The 8251-nt window shown below is 34.9% G+C and overlaps 1 protein-coding gene across 4 annotated transcripts in view; it reads right to left on the reverse strand.

The window, feature by feature from the left end:
• LOC106462899 (adenomatous polyposis coli homolog) overlaps positions 1-5180 on the reverse strand; it is a 43806-nt gene extending 38626 nt beyond the window's left edge. The window contains exons 1-2 of one of the 4 annotated variants that reach the window (XM_022390304.1): positions 5047-5180; positions 2947-3034 (exon numbers count right to left, since the gene is read on the reverse strand). The gene's annotated coding sequence lies outside the window, so the exon portion shown is untranslated. Of the gene's footprint in view, positions 1-2946; positions 3116-4816 lie in introns of all 4 variants that reach the window. The other 3 variants (XM_022390302.1, XM_022390303.1, XM_022390301.1) reach the window with 3 other exon arrangements.
• Positions 5181-8251: the final 3071 nt, after the last annotated feature.

Consider the following 8251-nt stretch of genomic DNA (forward strand, 5'->3'; position numbering starts at 1 on the left):
AATTGATAGTGTTGATGCATCATCTTTTTTTCCCATAACTTAACAGTGAGAATAGAAGGACTTTGGGACACAAATGTAAATTTTGGCAGGGTAGGAGTCATCTTCAGCTAAGACTGTTTCATTTTTTTTGAATGGTGGTTGGCCTTTAGAATGGGTTGCCTTCAGATGTTGTAGAGACAGTAAATTTAAGTGTGTTTAAGAAAAACTTTGATAAGTATATGAATGATAAGGGCTAGCTTTAAGATTTTTTGTTTTAATATTTTAATTTAGATAATGGAACAGCCGAGATGGACCAATAGGTCCCATGTTTTCCCAAAACATCATGTTATATTATGTTAATTTATTAGTAATCACTAGCAAGTTGAAAATAACTTACTCAAATCAGAAGATAACTATTGTGCCCCAATAACGATTATGTTAACTTATGAGTTTAACAATATGACATCAAATGAATGATACTTGAATTATCCTAAAATAATAAATCAGAACACAGCAAAATGAGACAATAAACTGGTTGTATACATATGTGCAATCTCGTGTGATGTGGACGGTTGAGTTCAATTATTCAAACCAAAGTATATGTTTAATATTCAATGATAAAACTTGCACAAAATAGGCAGGTTAAGTTTAGGATACCAAAGATATAGAAAAAATACAGTAACATTCTTGTGTTCATATGCAAGCTAAATATTATTATCTAAAAAATGTCTTAGTGCAACATGTCATCACTTCTTTTATAAAATGATGTTTACCTAAGAATGAATGCATATAAAAACAACAAAAACTGTAGCTTGTTCAGTTAGTTTTATACAAATGTAGTCACAGTGCTGTTTGATTAGGTTAAACATTACATACAATTAAAAATAATACTAGGAGACTTAATTGTAATTTAACATTCTATAATCTTATTACCATTAGGAAACTTGAAACTTTACTTATAAAAACCATAGATAAAAACCTTTGTAAGATTCCTTATTCAGTCATAATTGCCATCTTGGATTCTTTTGTTCAACTGGTGAGTAAAGCGTCTACTGTGAGGATACATTTGTTCAATTGGTAAGTAAGTAAAGCGTCTACTGTGAGGATACATTTGTTCAATTGGTAAGTAAGTAAAGCATCTACTGTGAGGATACATTTGTTCAATTGGTAAGTAAGTAAAGCATCTACTGTGAGGATACATTTGTTCAATTGGTAAGTAAGTAAAGCATCTACTGTGAGGATACATTTGTTCAATTGGTAAGTAAGTAAAGCAGTCTACTGTGAGGATACATTTGTTCAACTGGTAAGTAAGTAAAGCATCTACTGTGAGGATACATTTGTTCAACTGGTGAGTGAGTAAAGCATCTACTGTGAGGATACATTTGTTCAACTGGTGAGTGAGTAAAGCATCTACTGTGAGAATACATTTGTTCAACTGGTGAGTGAGTAAAGCATCTACTGTGAGAATACATTTGTTCAACTGGTAAATAAGTAAAGCATCTACTGTGAGGATACATTTGTTCAATTGGTAAATAAGTAAAGCATCTACTGTGAGGATACATTTGTTCAATTGGTAAGTAGTAGATGCTTTACTTAAATGTATCCTCACGTTCAACTGGTAAGTAAGTAAAGCATCTACTGTGAGGATACATTTGTTCAACTGGTAAGTAAGTAAAGCATCTACTGTGAGGATACATTTGTTCAACTGGTAAGTAAGTAAAGCATCTACTGTGAGGATACATTTGTTCAACTGGTAAGCAAGTAAAGCATCTACTGTGAGGATACATTTGTTCAACTGGTAAGTAAGCAAGTAAAGCATCTATTGTGAAGATACATTTGTTCAATTAGTAAGTAAGTAAAGCATCTACTGTGAGGATACATTTGTTCAACTAGTAAGTAAGTAAAGCATTTACTGTGAGGATACATTTGTTCAATTGGTAAGTAAGTAAAGCATCTACTGTGAAGATACATTTGTTCATCTGGTAAGTAAAGCGTCTACTGTGAATATACATTTGTTCAACTGGTAACTACGTAAAGCGTCTACTGTGAGGATACATTTGTTCAACTGGTAACTAAGTAAAGCATCTACTGTGAGGATACATTTGTTCAATTGGTAAGTAAGTAAAGCGTCTACTGTGAGGATACAGTTGTTCAACTGGTAAGTAAAGTGTCTACTGTGAAGATACATTTGTTCAATTCTTACATTACTAAATGATCTGCATAATTCTTTTGGCCAACTTGCAAGTCAGTCAAGAGTCTACTGTGAAGATTTTTTTGGTCAACTGGTAAGTCATTAAAGCTTCTACTGTGAGGATTCTTTAGTTCAATGACAAGTTAATAAAGGGCCTACTGTAAACTTTACTTACAGGCTTGGACATAACCCATGTATACTTCTTTTGATCTACAATGTGAAATACAATGATCTGACAAATTGTCATGGTTCAAAACCTCAAACAGTCAAGTACACATCTAAACCATCATATTATTATTCTCACAGAGAACAAGGCTTATGTTGAGTCTTTATTTCACATCCAGGACACAACATAACCTCTGGTTAATAATAAAAGCATAAAAAGGCAAACACCAAACCAAGTATGAACATAGATGGTTTAAACTGTCACTCAGTTCATTTTCATTTCAGAGATGAGTGGACAACTACTGGTAAAAAATGTAATGAATTAGACTTTAAATTATTTTTCATAGAGGCTTAAAATTCAAGCCCTCAACTTTCAATGCACTCTGTTAACAGGTGCTTTACCAAGACACAAATGAATTGTATCCTGACTGTCAAAATATCTTTATAAAATTTTTAAAATGACATATTTCATAAATTAAAAAAAAACAGTACATAAAAGTTAAGAATAAAAATTATTCAAAGTTCCAACAAAGGCTCTAGTAGTAAATCAAAAATTCTAAAATATTTGGTGTCAAGATATCAAGCTTCAGGATAGTAAAAATAACAATCACCTCCTTGTTCCAACTAGCACAGAAGGAAAAGAAATGAGTCGGTTGTCTTCACCACCAGATGTCACTAATGGTGTAGAGCACCAAACCACTAAAGAAAGAGAAGGTGGAATAGAAATATTTTCAGCTTCAGCAGCACTGCATCCACTATCCCCATTTAAGTCTAGATTATCTGTAAGAGTACAAAGACAGAATTCACGTGACGTCTATATACATTTAACACCCAGTGTCTGCAAGTCAGGAAGACATAACTGATGGTTTGCCTACTAAAAAAAAGCTTTCTGGTACATTCTTTCTTTTAATTCTGAGCAGGTATTTGAACTCCTTGTTGATTCAACATCCCAGACAAAACATGGTAAAGGTAATACATGTTGTGCCATACAATATCTGGTTTCTCAGCTATATAAAGCCATTTTCACTGTGGTTTTTAAGAGTTCTGTTGATAGTGATAGCTAAGAAAGATTAAACAAAGCTTACTTGCTACTAAGGTAGCTAAATGTAGAACTTGCCTTAACATGAACAATTTTATTATTTTGTGCATGAAGGTAACAGTCCAGCCAATCCCTTAAACTCCCCATCTTTGTGACTGAACACTATAGAGAAGTAAGTTCTTTTGGCAATGACATGGGTTTTTTTTTAGTTTAACAGACTAAGCCCTTTATCAGAATACATTTTATTTGGTTTTAATTTGAACACCAGAAACTGTGACACTCCCCTGTGGCCAACCAAATCCCTAAATTCTGTCTCATTGACTCATAGATTGGGTGTTAGATACATATATGCAAGTTTGTTTCACATGAAGATTCTATGGTACTTGTAAGTTGTAAATAAAATTACAATCACTACTGACATCAACTGTGCAGTAATACTGCACATTTCTTTAAATTCCACCAACAGAAATATCAAATTAATTATCAGTTGTTGATTAAAGTAGCTGAAGGCTAGTGTGCAGAATCAGAACAATAAAATACATGTCACAACATATTTATAACCTTATACAACTACCAGCTATGGACATGCTATCATGAAACACAGTAAATTTGTTTATACTTTCTTACATTCTCATAATAAGATGATACAAACAAAACACATCAGCAGTTACAAAATGTGTTTTCTCTGAAACTGGTTTATTCTACATCATTGTTTTGATAATATCAATTTTATGGTATAATATCAGATTTATGTTTCAACTGAATGGCACCTTACACAACACAAGAGCTAAATAGCCAGCTCACACAACCTTCAGACAGTAGCATCCATTACCAGGTGGGCTTTGTCCAGCTTTGGACTGAATAATGGGGCTGACTGTCACCCTTATGATGAGCCCACAGCTAAATGTGTGGAGTATGTTCATGTGTAAACCTTGGATCAACCAATCCACAAACCTGCATGGTAGCCACTAGCTAGGCCATGCTTGATCAACAATTTTATAAATTCTCTGGAAAATACAAATCGGGGGTTTTTACCTATGCTCATATTTCACTGGTTTTTTTTTTAATCACCATTCTAGCACATTTTTAGGTATGTGGGTGTGTGCATTTATATTTGTTATGAATAATAATAAACATCGTTTTCTTTAAATACACATGTACAGTGTTAAAATTAAATGCACAAATTTGAAAACTTGATATTTCCGAATATAAGAAAATCATATAGTTTTCAATCAGTTTGTTATACCAAATTGTGATTATTAATATATAGTTCTTTTAAATTATCGTTAAGACTTTACTTGTACTTCTGCTCAGCATAACTAAGTTACAAATAATCTGTGTGTTTGAGCAGTTCTGTACAAAATAAAATTGTCATTTTGTTATAACGTAAACACCTAACCTTTCCAAAAATAAAGTATTCATTTTGTTCCAAAGTGAATTACCTTTTGGCTGCTAAACTTCTACTTCTTGTAAAAAAAAAAAACTTAGATTTTACAGTTCTTTGTCACCGAGTCAGTGAGAGTTACTGTTAGTGTTACACGATACTGATAGAGTAAGGTACACGTGAATAACTATAATGACAATCGTAACGGACGTAACCTCAGTAAAACCACAACCAATTAATATTTTGCAACACACTGGTTTCAAAATGGTATGATGTAATAATACTCACGAAACGAAAATACATGTTTCTATTCATAACAATCCTACGGAGATCATAACATGCAAACACAATATTATCAGGTGGCAAATCAGAAAGCAGCGTTTGTGGCAAACAACTTCGTCAATCACGTGACTTTATCGATCTCAAACCTCACCTCCGCCAATGCAGCTTTTGCCTCTAACTATCCAAAACCAACCCGCAAGGCGTAATATAACGGTACATCACCATACGTCACAGTACTTTTCAGCCTCTACATTACAGCCTCGTAAGCAGAAAGTTGTCCAGCTTGAAATCGAATGAATGCTTACACAGTTGGACTAAAATTCATCAGAATCTTACTATACACAAATAATATGAATTACAATCCTGCAATATATTAAATGTGTATGTTCGATGAATATACTTAATTAAAAAAAAAATTCCTCCACTTGCAGATCAATACTTGATGCGTCTAAAACTGGCTGGAGCCGTCTCGTGCGATGGTAAATTCAAGCACCCTAATGGAGAGGGCACAAAGAGAAGTTATTCAACACAAATCAATACACGAAATATGAAACATCATTTTTCGCTTCCATACACCACTGAAACACTCTTTAATTTTTTATGTGTTTTTCAGATTAAACCAAAAACAAGTGAATGTATGTTATCGGTGGTCATGGTTCTAGCTCTATTTTTAAAGAACGTGAAAAACATTTAAAATTACAACTGCCCCCTAGTAGCTCAGCAGTAAAGGCTGACAACGCCAAAAACTGGGTTTCCACAGCCCATCATGTAGCTTTGTGCTTAACAATAAACAAATAGATTGCAACTACGAAATAGAAATGTTAACAAAAATGTTATTACCAGAGCCAGTATATACGTTGACTCTAATATATATATATAAAAACAAAACAAATGAAAAACAAGCGTGTGCGTATTTAGACTCCCAACGTTCATCCTGAAAATCACACATTAATTGAAACAGTGCGTCTTATACTTCCTTTGTACTGTTGTACTAGCTGTGACCACATCTCACAACAATACACACGGTACTACATTATACATACTCTCTCCAAGAAGCTTTCACGTTATGTTGAACAATTGACATAATTATCATGATAATTATATGCGACGGGAAGAGTTCATTAAACTACGATTATTTACATCAGCTCACTCCTGGTGAGAGGGCGTCTTTATCTTCTGCTATCTTTTATGATTTTTAAGTATCATGAATGAAAGTATATATATATACTATTATAACTTATTATTTTATTATTAGGCGTATGTGCAAGGCGACAAAAAAAGGTGATACAAAAGTCGAGACCCAATATGATTGTTTTATACAACCTGACCTCACAGCTGTTTGATTTGTTTGTTTGAAGTTAAGCACAAAGCTACACAATGGGCTATCTGTACTCTTCCCACCACGGGTATCAAAACCCGGGTTCTAGCGTTCTAAGTCCGGAGACATACCGCTGTGCCACTGAAGGGGGGAGAGGGTGGCAGCTGCTTGAAACATACAGCACTGATATTAGACAAATTGTTCACAAAAAGTTATTGCGAGGTCAATAACATCCCAAACAAGTACCGTGGTAGAGAAGAAGAAGAAACGATTAGTGGAATGCTTACTTGACTGAAAAGAATCACAGTCAGAAAGATACTTTTTTTTTCTTGGTAGTATACGATTTTTGCATCAGACTGTAGAATATATTTTTAAAATCCACAAATAAAATATGAAACAAATACCTTGAGCCTGTAGGTATATTCAAACCATGAAACTAAACAGTGGGAAAAAGACTGAACGCACTTTACAAAACTGGTGTTCCAGGTAGCCCTTTGAATTACTTCCTCAACCATCGATCATGGGCAATCAGACGAGTATGGTAACGTTTTATTGCCCGACACCGCACTTTCATTTTATAAGACCTTCTGCAAAGGAAAACAAGGTCAGTCTTGACCAGAACTATGCCTGTCGTATCTCAACCGGCCTAATGAGCACTGGTACTGAACGAAGGGTCTTGTCAGCATTGGATATAGCTGAGACGATGTGGTTGACAAATTATAACTTATTTCGCTCAAAGGTTCTTAGACTAATATTTTCTCTAGTTAACGCTGTGGTTGCTTGACCCGTTCTAGATATTGTTGTAGTTAAGCGCAGAGCTACACAATAGGTTATCTGTGCTCTTCCTGCCACGGGTATCGAAACCCGATTTTGAGAATCGTAAGCCTTCAGACATACCGATAAGCCACGGGAGGACCTCGTTCCAGGAACAAAAAAGATTAGTTTGTTGGTTCACCAGTTATTTTGAATGTTAGTGAAGTTAATCAAAGTGAAAAAAAAATTGGTGTTAGAATAAAATTATATCGTTCTGTTAATCCTTTCCTTAATTCTGATTTCTAAATTATCTAAATAAAATTAATAATATCTACACTTCACTTACATATTCTAGTCTACACCACAACAGTTTTGTACATGTCCACCACGGGTATCGAAACCCGGTTTCTAGCGGTATAAGTCCTCAGACATACCACTATGCCACTGGGGGACAAATAGCTCTTGGATTACTGCTATGTCTGTCATATACCAGCCAGTCTAATGATCCCTGGTGTTGTGTGAAAGGTCTCATCGACATTGAATATAACAGATACAGAGTAGTTGACATATTGTCACATGTGGTTTGGCTTCACTCATAGGATCTTTGAATTACATCATACATTTGGACAAATTGTCCTCGTGGACTTCAGCTTCCGTTAATTCCCCAAATCCTTGGTTTCCGCGCTCTAGCTTTTAACCATTGAAAAGTAAGAGCTGTTTATCAGGCTACGTATACATCTTCTGTCATAAAAAGTCAGACAAATGTATTAGCAAATATTATATTCGGTTGTTTAATATCACCAACAGTATCAGCAAATAATCACTAAACTCGGTTGTGACTAATTTCACCGAAACACAAGCGGCCTTGCAATGGATATTGATAAAGCAGGAAGAGGCTGGTCCCGCTCCTTCGAGTAATGATGCACAATCATGGCCATCAGACTGGAATATTGATTTTATAAAAAGCGATTAACCTGGTGTTCTGATAACAATAGTTCTAATGTAAGCCATGGCATGGCCAGGTGGTTAGGGCACTCGACTCGCAATCTGCGGGTCGTTGTTTCGAATCTCCGTCCCACCAAACATGCTCGCTCTTTCAGCCGCGAGGGCGTTATAATGTTATGGTCAATCCCACTATTC

This window comes from Limulus polyphemus, unplaced genomic scaffold, assembly GCF_000517525.1.
Source record: "Limulus polyphemus unplaced genomic scaffold, Limulus_polyphemus-2.1.2 Scaffold1278, whole genome shotgun sequence".
Classification (NCBI taxonomy): Eukaryota; Metazoa; Arthropoda; class Merostomata; order Xiphosura; family Limulidae; genus Limulus; species Limulus polyphemus.